At 43.2% G+C, this 17,632-nt stretch overlaps 1 long non-coding RNA gene and 1 other non-coding gene across 2 annotated transcripts; one reads left to right on the top strand and one right to left on the bottom strand.

The window, feature by feature from the left end:
- Positions 1 to 1,729: 1,729 nt before the first annotated feature.
- On the top strand, positions 1,730 to 10,868 carry LOC147349569 (uncharacterized). Its single transcript, XR_015149980.1, has 2 exons — positions 1,730 to 9,593; positions 10,080 to 10,868. It is a non-coding gene; the product is annotated as an uncharacterized LOC147349569 (long non-coding RNA).
- TRNAW-CCA (transfer RNA tryptophan (anticodon CCA)) lies at positions 7,795 to 7,866 on the bottom strand. Its single transcript has one exon. It is a non-coding gene; the product is annotated as a tRNA-Trp (tRNA).
- Positions 10,869 to 17,632: the final 6,764 nt, after the last annotated feature.

Genomic DNA, 17,632 nt, shown 5'->3' on the forward strand with positions numbered 1-17,632 from the left:
GTCTCTACATTTCAATAGGTGTTCTGATTTCCAAGGACAATTTTAAAGTTCAGTTACGAAAAGGAAGTGTTAGATGTGATTCTTTAATTTTGAATTTCTTTTATCTGTATTGAAAGGTTGCATAAGCTTATTATACATTATTCTCCCAACCACAGGTTCTACCTAAACTGAAATGCCTTATGAATCTTTGAACTGTGGGTATATGTCAAGGGATGTGATCATTCTATTCAACTACCAGTGTAAGTTATTTCCAGCTCACAGTTCTTGTTTATACGCATTTGGTTGGTTCTCTCAGGCAGAGATGTTTATTGATGACTTTGCTCCTGGCCCAGTGCAGTCCCTGAGCCTGGGGGCAATCAAGCACACTCAACACAGGTCAGCAGAGGCCACTCCTGCACCCACGAGGCTCTAGACCTCAGTGCACGCTTATGTCATGCTAACTGTGTCCACCAAACATTTGTGTAATGGCCAGAACAAAGTGGCAACTTGAAGGATGGGAGGGTGATGTCCCAATGGCTAGGGAAAGGATTTGAGGTGTTAAGTTACTCACATCCTCTTCCTTCTATCTCGTGTCACCAAAGAATACTTGCAACCTCTCTACCTCTCTTCTTTGCTTCCTTGGCCCCAGGGTGGGTGTGTGTGTGTGTGTGTGTGTGTGTGTGTGTGTGTGTGAGCGAGAGCGAGAGCGAGAGCGAGAGAGAGATAACACTTTACAGGAGGCTTGAAAAATACAGAACAAAGTTACATGCAGTTCTATTATATACTCCAATTATTTTTTCAGTAGATTAATTAAGATTTTTTTGATTGGAGTTTAAATATCAAACTCAAAAATTAACAGGATAAATTTACAGAAAAGTAGAAGGACAGACCTGAAAAGCACCAGGAACCAATTCAACATAATTAAGATCTCAAGGTATCATATAAACTTTTAAACAGCTGTCTTAAACCACTATTGACCTACTCTAAAGGAAGGACTGCTATCTAGGGTTTAATATGAATTGCTGGGAGCAATGAACTGAAGGGCGTTGGGAGAGAAAGGGCTCTTGAACTCCTATTAGAAACTGAATCCATACTTCTGTGGCCAGTAAGCAGGTGACAACATTCCGGTTGTGGGAGCCTCTAGGATCACGCAGCTGGAAGGACCAGTCCTATTCACCCAGCCTGTGCATGTTCTGGACGGGTAATGCCACAGAGTGGAGAATGCCTGAGGAAATGTGGCCAAGAGAACTGGTACTTCATCACCCATCATGAACTCATTTTGGTGGTTTAAGGTGAGAAGGGTGAGTACCTAAAGTAAGCAGCACCCACCTTAACACTCGCTCAATGTTATTGTTCAGTCACTCAGTCGTGTCTGATTCTTTGTGACCCCACAGACTACAGCACACTAGGCTTCCCTGTCCTTCTGTATTTCCTGGAGTTTGCTCAAATTCATGTCCTTTGAGTTGGTGATTCCATCCAACCATCTCATCCTCTGTGTCCCCTTCTCCTTCCGCCTTCAATCTTTCCCAGCATCAGGGTCTTTTCAAATAAGTCAGCTCTTTGCATCATGTGGCCAAAGTATTGGAGCTTCAACTTCAGCATCAGTCGTTCCAATGTATATTCAGGGTTGATTTCCTTTAGAATTGACTGGTTCAATCTCCTTGCAGTCCAAGGGACTCTCAAGTGTCTTCTCCAGCACCATGGTTTGAAGGCATCAGTTCTTTAGTGCTTAGCCGTTTTTATTGTTCAGTTCTCACATCCATACATGACTACTGGAATAACCATAGCTTTGACTGTATGAACCTCTGTTGCCAAAGTAATGCCTTTGCTTTTTAATATGCTATCTAGGTTTGTCATAGCTTTTCTTCCAAGGAGCAAACATCTTTTAATTTCATGGCTGCAGTCACCATCTGCACTGATTTTGGAGCCCCCCAAAATAGTCTCACCGTTTCCATTGTTTCCCCTTCTATTTGCTGTGAAGTGATGGGACCAGATGCCATGATCTTCGTTTTTTGATTGTTGAGTTTTAAGCCAGCTTTTTTACTCTCCTCTTTCACCTTCATCAAGAGGCTCTTTAATTCCTCTTTGCTTTCTGCCATAAGGGTGGTGTCATCTGCCTATCTGAGGTTATTGATATTTCTCCCTGCAATCGTGATTCCAGCCTGTGCTTCATGCAGCCTGGCATTTCACATGATATACTCTGCATAGAAGTTAAATAAGCAGGGGTGACAATATACAGCCTTGACATACTCCTTTCCCAATTTTGAACCAGTCCGTGGTTCCATGTCTGATTCTAACTGTTGCTTCTTGACCTGCATACAGGTTTCGTACTATGTACAAGATAGAGAAGGGATTTGTTTCATGTTACTAACTTCTGGCCACATGATATAAATTTTATTTCCTATGTTGTTAATCTCATATTGGAGTTATTTTTTAAAAACGATTTATTTGGTTGCACCCGGTCTTAGTTGCAGCATGTGGAATCCAATTCCCTGACTAGGGATTGAACCTGGGCCCCCTGCATTGTAAGCATGGAATCTTCGCCACTGTACCACCAGGGAAGACCCTATATTGGAGTTCTGATAAGGGACTCTCTGTCTCAATACTTATCCCTGTTACAAGAGTACACTCTGCGACTTTTATTCTGTTCTAGTCTATTCTGTCCGGAGAAAGCAATGGCACCCCACTCCAGTACTCTTGCCTGAAAAATCCCATGGATGGAGGAGCCTGGTAGGCTTCAGTCCATGGGATCACTAAGAGTCGGACACGACTGAGCAACTTCACTTTCACTTTTCATTTTCATGCATTGGAGAAGGAAATGGCAACCCACTCCAGTGTTCTTACCTGGAGAATCCCAGGGACGGCGGAGCCTGGTGGGCTGCCATCTATGGGGTTGCACAGAGTTGGACATGACTGAAGCAACTTAGCAACAGCAGCAGAAGCAGCAGTCTATTCTATCAGATTCATTGTATTTTTTAAAAAAACTTTGCAAATGTGAATCAATAGATGACTAGATAAACAAATTGTGGTATGTATACAACGGAGTATATTTCACCTTAAAAATGATGGAAATCCTGTTACAGGCTACCAGATGGATGAACCTTGAGGATGTTATGCTGAATAAAATAGCCAGTTACAAAAAGACAAATACTGTACAATTCCACTTGTTATATGAGGTACCTGAGAATGGTCAGATCCCTAGAAACAAAAAGCAGGATGTTGGTTGCCAGGGGAGAAGGAAATGGGGTACTGTTTCATGGGTGCAGAGTTCCTGCTTTGCAAAATAGAAGAGTTCTGGTGATGGATCATGGTGACAGTTGCACAAAAACGTGAATATATGTAACACTACTGTACTGTATGGGCTTCCCTGGTGGCTCAGTGGTAAAGAATCTGTCTGCCAGTGCAGGAGATGCAGGTTTAACCCTGGGTTGGGAAGATCCCCTGGAGAAGGAAATGGCAACACACTCCAGTATTCTTGCCTGGGAAATCCCAAGGACAGAGGAGCCTGCCGGGCTACAGTCCATGGGGTCGCAAAGAGTTGGACACGACTTGGAAACTGAAGAGCAACAACAACTGTACTGTATACTTAGAAATGGTTAAGATGGTAAATTTTATGTTATATGTATATTTTTAACACATACACACACACACACACATCACAGTGAAGTAATTATGACAAAGCAAATGGGCTTCTGTGGGAACATACGGCAGAGGGACCCTGCCTAATAGGGAGTTGGTCAGGGAGGTCTCCCTGGAGGAAGTGGTATTTAAGCCAAGACCTAAGGGGTGAATGAAGTCAGCCATGGAAAGGTGTAGAGGGTAGGGCCTGGAGAAGGCTCTAGACTCCTACAATAGATTAAGTAGCCATCTCCCAGCCCTTATCGAATGGTGCATGTGTTTACTATAGTCAACCAGCTTCTTGCTTTCAGTTTATTTCCATGTACACGCTGGTGCCAGATTAATTTTTCTAGGATACCACCTGGATCATGTCACCCTCCCACCTTCCTGGGTAATCCTTCCAGAACTTTTTTCTTTCTGCCTCCTTAATAACCCTCCACCTGGCACTCCTGGCCCTCTCCACCTGGCCCAGCCCTGGCTCTCCAGCCATCCTCTCTCCTCTCCTCTCACTCCCCTGGGTGAACTCTTGCATTCCCATAGTCCTTGGTTATTGTTCCCTGAATGCAGCTTATTAGTTCCTGCCTCAGCACCTTGTCTTAGGTCATTTCTCCCATCAGGACGCCCTGCCTTTCCCCCTCTATGTCCTGGTGCTTTTTGTTCCTGCAAGCACCCTCTCAATTCCTTCCACTCTTTGGGGATCATTCTCTTTCTGGATTCTGTCACATGTTTGCTTTCTTGACCTTTAACCTCCCCCCTCCCTCCCCCCACCTCTGCACACATTACCTGGGGATGGAGTCTTACTCATCATGAGTCCCTAGTGTTTAGTGCCACATCTAAGGGGCTAAAACAACAGTTGTCGGTACATAACAGCCATCATGGCAATGAGTCCTTAGGGTCAGCAACTTATCAGCGGCCAGTGGGAGCTGGCCAGCCCGAGGCTGACGTCCAGCAGGGAAGAAGCCTGTTTACCCTCAGCCCCGGGCCGGGAGCCCACCTCCAGCACCATTCCATCTCATCCTGACATTCTTGAGCTGAACATCCCCTGGCCAGGCCCTCCAGATGCCTAACAGGATTATCTGCCTCACCGCCCAGCCCTCCCAGGCGAGTGGCTTTATCCAGGGAGATGGAGAGGCTGTAACAAGCACAAGGCACATTTCCCTAAAACCCAGAGGACATGTGGTTCGGGGCTGGGACTCTGGTGGTGGGGAGGGCGGAGGAATCAGGTGGAGGCCCTGGTTTAACTCAGGAGAAAAGACACTTTCACGGGCTACAGTTTTGCACAGCAGCTCCTTACCTAGCGATCGCATTGGCAAAGGCAGCCATCTCCGTGGGCCTGAGTGAAGAAGTGGGGGCGGAGAGCAGGGAGGCGCGGGGGTTGAGAAGTCCACCTGGACGCCATCAGTCTTGCCAGAGTAAACAGAGCTGACAGGGAGTGCTTGCCGGCAGCCTGGTACAGGTTAGGGGGGGTCACAGCAGCGGCCTGGTGACCTGCCTGCCTTAAGGTAGAGACGCTCTGCAATCCGTCACAAAGGACAGAGCTGAAAGCTCACTTCTTGCTGAATGAACTCGGTGTCCTGGCATTCCACACGACTGGGAGTGCACACACTTTTAAAATGCTTGAAATGTAAATCCGGGCTGGGATCAAATACACACATTTAAAGCAAAACAAACAAAAAAGATCCCCCCACCAACCTCAAAGTGGGACCTGTATTATAGATGTCACTCGCAATAAAAAATAATATTTTAAAAGCTCTCTCTTGGTTTTCGAAGCTTGAGGGTTTAGGGGAAAAAAATAGCTGGATTTATAAGAAGAACTTACCACTTAATTATCTAGAACTCTCCCATATAACAGCAGAAGCTAACTTGAGCAAAAGACCTTTTATTAAAATCTTTTAATATGGAAGATGGAAATCTCTCTCTTCCTAAAGGACAAAAACCTGCAAACAATTCTTCTTAGTGCAACTGGGAAAACGATAGCAGCATATTTAGCATACTTTACAGGACTCTTCCATATGCTATACAAAGTGGGAGAGAAATTGTAAATTAAAGAGTTGGAGTAGCTAATAAGGAATTTTTGAATTGAAAGCACCAGTGCAACTACCGTTTATTCCTCCCTTCAGCAGGCACTGAAGTCCTCTTATGTGCCTTGCGTGTGTCGGAGTGGATGGGGGCCACCCCAACACTGAAAGTCATGGCCATGACCCTCCAGCTCAAAAGACACACAAGTGATTTCTTGCAAGGCTGAAGAGAAACAGTCACTGCCTAAACCTGCCTGTGTTCTCCAAGATGTCCCATTTGTTCTGTGACCTTGGGCAAGTCACTTCACCAGCCCATGTCTTGTTTCTTTACCTATAAAAGGAAGATAGTAAAACCCTGATGCCTTCAGGGCATTCCTGGCACTAATGAAGGCTCATAAAGCGCTTTGAGATCCCTAGGATGAAAGTCTCCCCCGAACAGTAAAGCCTGATTATTATGCTTCGAACATGACATTCCCATGAAAACCCCGGTCAGGCTCGTACCCCCACCTTCCAGTGAAGATTTAATAGCAGAGAGTTGTAATAAGTTCTTGAAGACTGGAGACTTCCATTACTGATACAGAATACACTGCCGTGAACTAGTATATTAAGGGCTATTATCATGAATAATTAAGGCCAGGTTCTACTTACTGATTAATGAACCAAGTATATGTTGTGATGCAGTGGATTTTCATTGTGGCTTCCCCTGCCCAGCTAATATCGTGAAATTTATTTATTCTCAGCGGGTCCTCTGGTTTGCATGGATTCGAAGGTTCACTTCACAAACTAGATTGGCAAAGTAAACTTCTGAGGGATATTTGTATTTCTACTGAAAGAAATAAACCCAATTAGAGCTCTCTTTTTAGTACAGACGAAGTGTTCATTAATGATAATGAAGGGCTGAGCTGCAAGAGGCCCCTAAGTTTGTAATTAAACTTGCACAGATCTTCCAGCTTGAAAATATTGAAGAATATCAAAGTCGTGTACATTGCCCTGGGCTAAGATACACGCACGTGAAAAGGAGAATGCCAGCGTATGCGCAGACATTTTGGCTGATCTTGGACAATGCTCTACTTCTGACAATGCGTGCACTTTGGAAGGTGGAACCATAATTAGATCAGATGAGCCTCTGGATAACTCATTAAGTCTGAATATTAAAAATCCATAATTTCTGAATTGAAGAGCATTAAGAAAGTTGTCCAGAGGAGAGGACAAAGTGTGGATTTTTTTAAACGTTTCTTTTTTGATGTGGACCATTTAAAAATCTTAAATGAATTGGTTACAGTATTGGTTCTGTTTTGTATTTTGGTGTTTTGGCCTTGAGGCATTTGGGAATCTAGCTTCCCAATCAGGGATCAAACCCACACCCCCTGCACTGGAAGGTGAATTCTTAACCACTGGACCAACAGGGAAGTCCCCAAAGTGTGGATTTTAAAAGACATGGTTAAGACGAATTACAGACACTAGTGTGTCTGAATTAATTAGTGGAATGACTTAGGTTCTAACTGTCCCAAAGTGATTTTAAGCAAATATTCCAAAGTATTAGTGTCTATGTTGTGTGCTCCTTTCCCCGATTTCTCTCTGTGTGATTTTTATAATAACGCTTCTGTTGGAATTAGCCAACATAAGGTAATTAGCAATGCCAGGGTACCCGTGACTGTATGAGAGAAAAAGAGGTTACCCTGTGCTAGAGATAAGGGTCATGTTCAAATTTCTGGAATGTTATTTGAAAAGGGAAAGGTGCTGGGTAACAGATGAAGAATGTGATTACACCAGTGATTGCTGTCTTTGCAGCTGGAAAAGTCATCTGCAATTCACCTTGATGGGCCAAAATACTGAAAAAATAATTAAGGCCATCCTGAACCATTAGGTTTATAGATAAGCAGGGTAAACTAACTTTCAAGGCAATCTGAAATTCTCTTCCTGACTCAAAGCCAAGTTTTGCAAACATGCTGTGCAGTGGGGCACCTCCATGCCTTTGCTCTGCAAGTACCTCCACCCCTAACCCACTCTCTGTCTGGGAGACTCATACTTATCCTTTAAGTGAGTGAGTGAGTGAAGTCACTCAGTCGTGTCTGGCTCTTTGCGACCTCGTGGACTGTAGCCCGCCAGGCTCCTCCGTCCACGGGATTCTCCAGGCAAGAATACCGGAGTGGGTTGCCATTTCCTTCTCCAGGGGATCTTCCCAACCCAGGGATCAAACCTGGGTCTCCTGCATTGGAGGCAGACGCTTTAACCTCTGAGCCACCAGGGAAGCCCTCTATCCTTTAAGACACAGATCTAAATGTCTTTAGTTCTGTGGTGCCTTTGTTGGTATTTCCAATCCCTCCTTTTATTTTTTTTTGGCAATGCCCCAAAGCATGTGGGACCTTGGTTCCCTGACCAGGGATTGAACTCCCACCCCCTGCAGTGGAAGCATGCAGTCTCAACCACTGAACTACCAGGGAAGTCCCCATTTTTCCTTCTGAGCCTCTTACAACACTCAGTTTACACCCTCTTCTATTGTCCAGTATATCCTATTGCAAGTATTTCAGAGTGTCTATGTCTTCCTTGAGGTCTTTAAGCATCAGGGCCATATTTTAATTACCTTTGTTGAGCATTTAGCAACAGGAGTGGTATGACAAAGTATGTGTGTGTGCGTGTCCAGTGCTCTGTCGTGTCTGACTCTGTGACCCCACAGACCGTATCCTGTCAGGCTCCTCTGTCCATGGGATTCCCAAGCAAGAATACTGGAATCAGTTGCCATTTCCTCCTCCAGGGGATCTTCCCAACCCAGGGATCTAACCTGAGTTTCCTGCATTGGCAGGCAGATTATTTACCACTGTGCCACCTGGGAAACCCTTCTTAAAGGGCTCAATTGGTTCTCAAAGTCCCTGGCACATTAGAATCATCTGGAGATTATCAGAAAGCTGGGGACTGGGGATGTGTGCCAAATGGGTTATGTTGATGAATGCTAAGTAGAATTTTAGGGGTGACCACTTTGTAGATTTTATAGATACCAAATTAAAATGTTATACATATGGAACTTACACAGTGTAATATACCAATTTTACCTTAATAAATTTTTTTTGGTAAATTTTTCAGTTTTTCCTGGTCATAAATGAAAAAAAAAAGAATCTCCTTGGGAGCTTTTAAAACTATTACCCAGGCTGTGCCCCAGGTGAAGTAAATCAGAATCTTTGTGGGTACGACCCAGACATGGGTATTTCATAAGGCTCCCTTGGATTGATTGTTCTAACAGGCAGCCAAGTTTGAGAACCAGAGTCTAGGGCCTGGGGGTCCCAGAGCGAGGCGCCCACAGAGGCTGGGCTGTGGACAAGTCAAAGTCAGACAGTTCACAGTGGCGAGGACAGTGTAAACTGGACAGCACACGTCCTGTTTACAGGTTCTCAGCTTTTACAAGATGCATCCACTGTTCAGGTCTAATGAAACACAGCTGTGAGCCCGATTTCACCCAGGGACTTTGGTTTGGAAGCCCTGCCTGTGCTCCTATCACCTGGGAGGCCCAGGAAGATTCTCAGAGTAGGTCAGCGCCAGGCCTCAGGAAGCTCCTGCGGCCATCAGTGGCGTGCTTCCCAAGGACTTCCCCTGCATTCCAGTCCCTTTCTCCTAAGCGGCATCTCCCCAGATGCTACCGTTAATTGGCTCTTATTTATTTTACATGCTTTTACATTTAAGGTGCCTAGAAAATATATCCTTAAAAAAGCTGCCGCAGCACAGGCGCCTACAAAAGTTGAATTTCATCTCGGCAGAGAGGTTTTTTCACAGTGATTACTGCTGACATGGCTCTTGTTGAAGCAAGCTACTCGGTTCTGCTTAAGGGGGAGGAGGGATGTCGGGTCAGCCACTAGTCTGTTCAGAGAAAAGATTGGATGGTCTTCAGGACAGACTACCTCTCAAGACCATCCTTGCAACATGAGGGTGTTTTTTTTCCTCATAGAGGATTGAAAAAGGTGGACATTAAAAAATCTGAAGCCCCAGGTACGACTTCTGCTGTGTCCCTTTAACGTTCTTCGGGTTCAGAAATCATTGACTAAACTGGGTGTGGCCTGGACAAGGCTGAACGAGTCCTGTCACATTTTGCTTCCAGCTCATCCCCACCCGTTATTAGTAAGTAATTCCTTTACGGAGCTGAGGTCTCACAGTCTTTATCCCCAGGTAGGTCTTGGGTGGGACAGCCACTTGGGTTAGGGTTAAGGCCACTTCCTCTTCCACTACTGCAGGCCCCAGAGTCACCATCAGAGGGTGAATGAACAGCATCTGCTCCCCACCTGAAATGTCTCAATTTCCTTCCAGAAATCTCCCCATTTTGTATTAAATTGCTGTTTCTCTATCAGCATTGCAAATTAATTTTTTTTAAGATTTATCAATTTATTTAAAAAAATTTTCTACAACTTCTTTCTGTATAAAACATCTACTTTTCCAGTCAGTATCATTTATGAATTGCTACTTTCTACCTTTTGTTAGGTCCAACCAGTCCATCCTAAAGGAGATCAGTCCTAGGTGTTCATTGGAAGGACTGATGCTGAACCTGAAACTCCAGTACTGTGGCCACCTCATGCGAAGAGTTGACTCATTGGAAAAGACCCTGATGCTGGGAGGGATTGGAGGCAGGAGGAAAAGGGGACAACAGAGGATGAGATGGCTGGATGGCATCACCGACTCGATGGACATGAGTTTGAGCGAACTCCGGGAGTTGGTGATGGACAGGGAGGTCTGGCGTGCTGCGATTCATGGGGTCACAAAGAGTTGGACACGACTAAGCAACTGAACTGAACTGAACCTTTTGTTAAATAATATTTCGAAAGCTGGTTCTTTTCTTTTTTAATTAAAATTTCTTTTTAATGGGAGGATAGAGTCCCTTAGACTGCAAGGAGATCAAATCAGTCAATCCTAAAGGGAATCAATCCTGAATATTCATTGGAAAGACTGATGCTGAAGCTACAATACTTTGGCCACCTGATGTGTAGAGCTGACTCAGAAAAGACCCTGATGCTGGGAAAGATTGAGGGCAGGAGGAGCAGGGGATGACAGAGGACAAGATGATTGGATGGCATCACCAACTCAATGGACATGAGTTTGAGCAAGCTCTGGGTGTTGGTGATGGACAGGGAAGCCTAGCGTGCTGCAGTCCATGGACTCGCAAAGAGTAGGACACGACTGAGCGACTGAACTGAATTCCTTTGCAATGTTATGTTGGTTTCTGCTGTACAACAAGATAAACCAATAAATTATATATACATAACTATATATATATATATATCTCCTCCCTGTGTTTCCTTTCCACTTCCCCCATCCTACCCCTCTAGGTCTGGAAGCTTGTTCTTGATATGTAATTTGTATTAAGTTAGTGAGTTCTGCAGTGGATAAGAGACTGAAGTCAATCAAAAAAATAATATTCAGAGTATCAGGTTTTCCTTTCATGAATACAATTTCTTTGTCTCTTCCAGGTAACATGGGTTCTAGTCAGCCAAAACTGTACCATGTATGCACTGGCCTTTCAAATAATTTCCATGTACACTTGCTTACTAAGCAGGAACTATTTCTTACAACCACTTCCATCTAATGTATTCTTAATGATTACCTTCGGGTAAATTGAAATCTATCATAAAAACAGATACATAAACATGTATGAGACACTAATTTTTCTTTTTTGTTTATTAAGTATAATAGAACAAATTAATATCTTTAACAAATGAAATTACTGAGATCAGTGACAATAAAGAAAAACAACACGTAAGCATAATGATGGTGACATAAGCATACACAAGTGTATGTGAAATGAATGAACACATGATGCCTCACCCTAGACCATATTTCTCACAGACACATAGCATCTAAGTTTCATGGGGAAAGATGAGGACAGGCTGTGATTCCATTTTTGGTCCCACTAGACATTTTAAGCATCTGCTCTGTGTCAGTCGCTACATCAGAACAAGGGAACAAAGATGAGCAAGTAAGTTGCTGCCCTCAGGGAGCTGCCTGGAGAGTGGGGTGATCTAAGAGTGCTCCTCTGTGCCCAGCACTCCAACAAAACGGGTGTACTTGGTGCTGTGAGAGCACGAGAAGGAAGTGACTAACTCTGCCTTGGGGCACAGAGAACGTGTCAGAGAAGCTGGGATATCAGGGCTGGGTCTCCAGGACACTCCCTTTCCCAGCAGGAGCCTGACTCTAAGTTTGGGGACAACATCTGCCTTCAAGGGAAAAACCAGAGTTGGACCCCATGCCAGGCTTCCCAGCTTCTCTTTCCCAGACACCTTCATGGGGAGAAGAGGCAGACACAGACTTTAAGGCCATCCCTCTCCCTCCCTCCCAAATAAAGCCTCTCATCCAACTCAGCCATCATTCAGGGTACCCAGTGAAGAGAGAGGGTATCCGGGGTGGACAGTCAGCCTCACAAATAAAATGGTAGAATGTAAAGGCCTCCCTGGTGACTCAGACAGTAAAGAATCTGCCTGCAGTGCAGGAAACCTGGGTTTGATCCCTGGGTCGGGAAGATCCCCTGGAGAAGGGAATGGCAACCCACCCTAGTATTCTTGCCTGGAGAACCCATGGATGGAGGAGCCTGGCAGGCTATAGTCCATGGGGTCACAAAGAATCAGACACACACGCAAGAGAAACCAGGAATTAAAGCTGTGGTGTACCAACCCTCATGGGTGGGGTTGGTGGTAAGTGTCCAGTCCACCAGGTTGGTATTTTTATCACTGATGTTGTTGAGAATTGTTGGCGATGGAGATAAGAGCAGATTGACTTGTACTTAGTTCTGTTGTTGTTTTTAAATTCTCTACAGACAAGGCACCCCTTATTCCCTGCACCCCAGGAGGACTCCTCCCATGCTCCCTGTTCCATTTGTCAAATATAATAACTTCCTGAAAGTTCAGGAAAAAAAAACAAAACACTGAAAATTCAGACTCTTGCCCATGTCTTGGGATTTTGGACAGGTGCTGGCCTTCGATCCAAGGGACCCCACATCTCCAGGATTTGGAACAAATGGATATAAGATGATGTAGGACATGCCTCTAGGACCACTCTGACTCTCTCAGAAATAGTCATCATAGCCCAGTGACAAAGTGACAAAGTTTTCCCAAATGATAATGGCAAGATGTTTTTTGGACCCAGAAGTATTGATTTGTTGTTAAAAGAGACTCTAAAAAAGCTAACAGACTACAGCCAGAATCTTGTGAGCTTAGGCAAGTTACTTAACCTCTCTGTGCCTCAGTTTCCCATTCTAAGATGGATATAATAGTAGTACCTATTGGGTTGTGGGAATAAAATGAGTTAATACATGGAAAGTGCTTGGAATGGAGCCTGTCAAAGTAGTAAGTGTTGAGTGAATGTTACCTATTTTTGTTAGTGGAGACAAGCCCCATTAAGCTGCTCTAATTTGATGTCATTACCATCTCCTTTGCTCAGTGATTTGGGGTTTCTGAATTCTACCTGAGATAAGATATTTAGGGAAAAAAATTCTCTAAGAATGCATGGTACTCTTCAAGAAGCATCTTTTCCTTGCATGCTTGCTAAACAAGTGGCTTAAATGGTAAAGAACCTTCCTGCAACGCAGGAGACCTGGGTTCGATCCCTGGGTCTCAAAGATACCCCAAGAAGGGAATGGCTACCCACTCCAGTATTCTTGCCTGGAGAATTCCATGGACAGAGGAGCCTGGAAAGCTACAGTCCATGGGGTTGCAAAGAGCTGGACACAACTGAGCGACTGTCAGTATCACTATCATTGCTAAACAAATGTTTTCAGGAGTGGAGCTCTTTGGTGCTATTACAGTAGGAAAACAGCATACAGAATATTATTGCAGGAATGCAGGGCGAAGGATATTGTAGAAATACAGCAGAAAGATTTCTATAGTAGGAATACAGCTGAAAGAGTTCAGCCTCCAAAGGCCATCCCTATTTTATTCTGGAGTTTCCACATTGTTCCTGGTTTCCATTTCCTATACATCTGAGAGCATCATCTCAGAGAAGGGAGTGCCCCTCTCAGTTTTACAATTCCTTTAAAAAGTGAAAAGTAATTGTTTCCTTATTACAGAAGCACTATATAGTACCTTCAGGAAAAAAATAGCTTAAGAGAAGAAAAATCCATGCTATTCTCCTCACCAGAGATACCCTCTGTAACTGGATCTTTTATATCACATACAGCTTTGAAAACAAAAATTGGTTCACAATGTATATATTATTTTGTAATTTGTATTTTTCATTTGACAATATGTAATGAACATCTTTCAGGAGACTCAGGGTCAATTCCCTAGGTTGGGGAGATTCTCCAGTGTTCTTGCCTGGAGAACCCCATGACAGAGGAGCTTGGCGAGTCACGAAGAGTCAGACACGGACTTAGCAACTAAACAACAAGTATTTCATTTGCTAGAGGGACCATTTTTTAATATAATCTTCATTGTTTAGCATTTAGCTCCTTTCTGGTTTCCAAAATTTTAAACAAGTTTGCTTGGACAACCACCTGAGGATAGCTGTTTGGACATATTCTTAGCTATTTCTTTAGTATAAATTCATGTAAATGATATTGCAGAGTCTCAAACTTGATAAGTTTTAGAGGTACATTGTCAGATCATACCCCCCTCCCAGAAGTCTGTACTTTAACCTATGAAAAATTATTTATTTTTAAATTTAATTATTTTTTATTATTTTGCCAGTTGAGTAGGTAAAATACATCTTGGTTTAAGACTCACACACACATATATAAAGTATAGTTTTAGGTGTGCAACATACTGATTTTATATTTTTATAATAAAATAATCACCACTGTGAAGTTTAGTTACCATCTGTCACTGTACAGAGTTATTGCAATATTATTATATTATTGATTACACTCCCTGTGCTGTCCATTACATCCTTCCAGCTTTTTTATTTTATAACTGGAAGTTTGTACCTTTGAATCCCCTTCACCTGTTTTGCCCATCCCCCTAACCCCCTTCCCCTCTTGCAACCACTAGTTTGTTAACTGTATCTATGAGTCTTTCTGTTTTGTATGCTTGCTCTTTTCTTTGCTTTTTAGATGCTACATATAAGTGAAATCAATGGTGTTTATCTTGTTTGACTTATTTCACTTAGCATAATACCCTCTCTTGGTGCATTCATATCGCAGACGGCCAGAATTCATCACTGTAAAATGTAAAATGCAGTAGTTTGCAGTATATTCTCCAGGTTGTACAACTACAACCACTATCTAATTCCTAAACAATTTCATCACCCCCCAAAGAAATCCCATACCCATTAGCATCACTCCTCATTTCCCCCTTCTCTCAGTCCTTGAAACCACTAATCTGCTTTCTGTCTCTATGGATTTGCATGTTCTAGATATTTCATATAAATGAAATCATGCACTCCATGGCCTTTTGTGTCTGGCTTCTTTCACTTAGCATAATGTTTTCAAGGTTCATCAATGTTGTAGGACAAATCAATATTTTGTTCCTTTTTATAGTTTCCATTGTATGGATATACATTTGGTTTATCCATTCATCAATTGTAATTTTATGATACATTTTCTGTCAGGGAATAGTATACTTCAGTGATTCTTAAAGTGCGGTCAACCTTCTGCATCACCTGGGAACTTGTTCAGAATGCCAATTTTCGGGTCTCACCTGATCTACCGAATTAGAGCCCCTGGGGTGGGGTTTAGCACTCCCTGGCTTCACAGGCTTTCCAGATGATGCTGATGAGTGCTTGTTTGAGAATCACTGCTATACCTTATTGCCCTTCTTTCACACTTTCTTGTTTTTTTCTATGTATATTAATTCCTCTGGCTGAAGTCTAGTGTTTTGGAACATGTATTTGGTTTCTAATTTTGTGAATTCTTAAGGTCTTCCTAAAGTTTTACTCATGATTCTTTCATTGTGAGACTCAGTAGTTAACTGGTGTTTAAATCTTTCTTTTGGACTTCCCTGGTGGTCCACTGGTTAAGACTGCATGCGTCCAATGCAGGAGTGTGGGTTTGATTCCTGGTTGGGAAACTGAGATCCCATATGCGGCACAGCGTGGCCAAAAGGAAAAAGGAAAAAACTAAACAGTAAACTTCCTCTCCTTTTTTTCTTTCATTTATAAACTCCATCTGGATTATTATTATTTTTCAAGATGTAGATTCTCTTCAAGAAGAAAATGTTCACATTTGCATTTAACTTTACTTCATTTAGAAGTTTCCCTGTTTTAGCTGGGTTTATTTTTCATTTATTTTTTAAAAACCAATTATTTTTCAGTCAGAAATGACACAGATGATAGAATTAGCAAACAATTAAAAAAATTTTTTGCCCACACCCTGCAGCATGTGGGATCTTAATTCCCTGACCATAGATGGAACCCACACATCCTGCATTAGAAGGTGGAGTCTTAACCACTGGGTTTGGTTACTAAGTTGTGTCCAACTCTTGTGACCCCATGGACTGTAGCCCATTAGGCTCCTCTGTCCATGGGATTTTCCAGGCAAGAATACTGGAGTGGGCTGCCATTCCCTTCTCCAGGGGATCTTCCCAACCCAGGGATCAAACCCGGGTCTCTTGCACTGCAGGCAGACTCTTTACCAACTGAGCTACAAGGGAAGCCCCACCACCAGGGAAATCCCTTAGCTGGTTTTAGAGCTTATGATAATTTCCCTCTTCTTGGGCTCTGAAGTACTATAAAGCATAAAAACTACAATTCTCAGTATGCACTTGCCCCTGCGTCCTTTTGTCTCCACTGCCTCCTTTATGGAGACCACATCTTGAGATGTATCTCAGTATGTGTCACCCTTTGCCTGACCTCTTTCTGCCAAGGCTGCCCTTCTCTGTATGGGTCTGTAGAGGTGGTTATACCGGGTGGTGTGGCAGTGGGGCAGGAAGAAGGGGTCTTGTAGTGGAATGCCCAAGAGGTGGGCTGCCTGGTTTTCTGATGATGATGTATAAATATCTTCCTTTCCTTGTCTTCTGTTGACCTCTGTTTTGAGATGTGAAGCCAGATCATTCCATGACCTGAAAACTAAAGGAAGTTTAAAAAAATGTCTGCTTTGTTTGCCTTATGTTTAATATCAGTTCCTCCTAAGATTCTTTTTTTTTTGGTTGGGGGAGGAGGTGTCAGTTTTAAGCAACATGAACTCAAAAAAAAAATCCCTCCCCACCCGATTTTCATGGTTATGTTAGTGACAGGCTGAGAGGATGTTTGTTGGGGCAGGGTGGCCACACACTGCCGGGAAGTATGGAGGCACGTTCACGTCAGAGCCCATGTCTCAGGAGAGAGGTTCTTATCTCAGGAACTTGAGCCAGGGTGTTGCCTCCATGGCATTTTGGTTTAAAAAAAAAAAAAAATCACAATTGGACAGAAAGGGACAGAGAAAGTACAAAATGAAAAGAGGCCTTTGGATTCCCAGAATTCTGTCAGTGAGAAGCAAACAGTCACTTTTCAAGGAAAAGGAAGGAAAACACAGAACTAACAGCCATGAAGATCATTCCTGAGCAGAAACAGGACTGAATCCTAATCAGGGATCTCCCAGCATTTGGCCAGCTGAGTTTCAAATCTGCTACTTACTAGTGACGTTGGTGAAAACTCCTTTTTTACCCCTTTTTGAACAGAAGCATTGATAGTGGTTATCTTATGCCTATTCCGTCATCTTACGTTGAGTGGGTGTTTCTCTGGGTGGTGCAGATAACTTGTATCTTTAGTGCAGATCAAGAGGAACAGCAATCAGGAGCTGCACTTGAGGAGTTTCATCTGCACCCGAGCTTGATTTTAATGATGGGCTGCTGCGTTCTGAGCTGGTACTCATGGGATAAGACTTCTGGTGGCCTTGGAAGGGTGGGTGTCTTTTGCATGTAGGAAGAATGTCAATAATTTTTGGTCAGAGGGTGAACTTCAGTGGTTTCAAAAACATGTCCACAGTTTAAAAATATTATCCCTGCAAGAGGCGGACCTTAATGCTCTCCCTATTGTGTGTAGGGTGGACTAGGTGACTTTTTTCTAATGAACACAACATGGTGTGAAAGCTGTTATGTGACTTCTGAGGATAAATGATAAAAGACATAATGGCTTGT

The sequence above is a fragment of the Bos grunniens genome, chromosome 21 (assembly GCF_055505025.1).
Source record: "Bos grunniens cultivar Pamir isolate PY7600 chromosome 21, Bosgru_T2T1.0, whole genome shotgun sequence".
NCBI classification, from domain to species: Eukaryota; Metazoa; Chordata; class Mammalia; order Artiodactyla; family Bovidae; genus Bos; species Bos grunniens.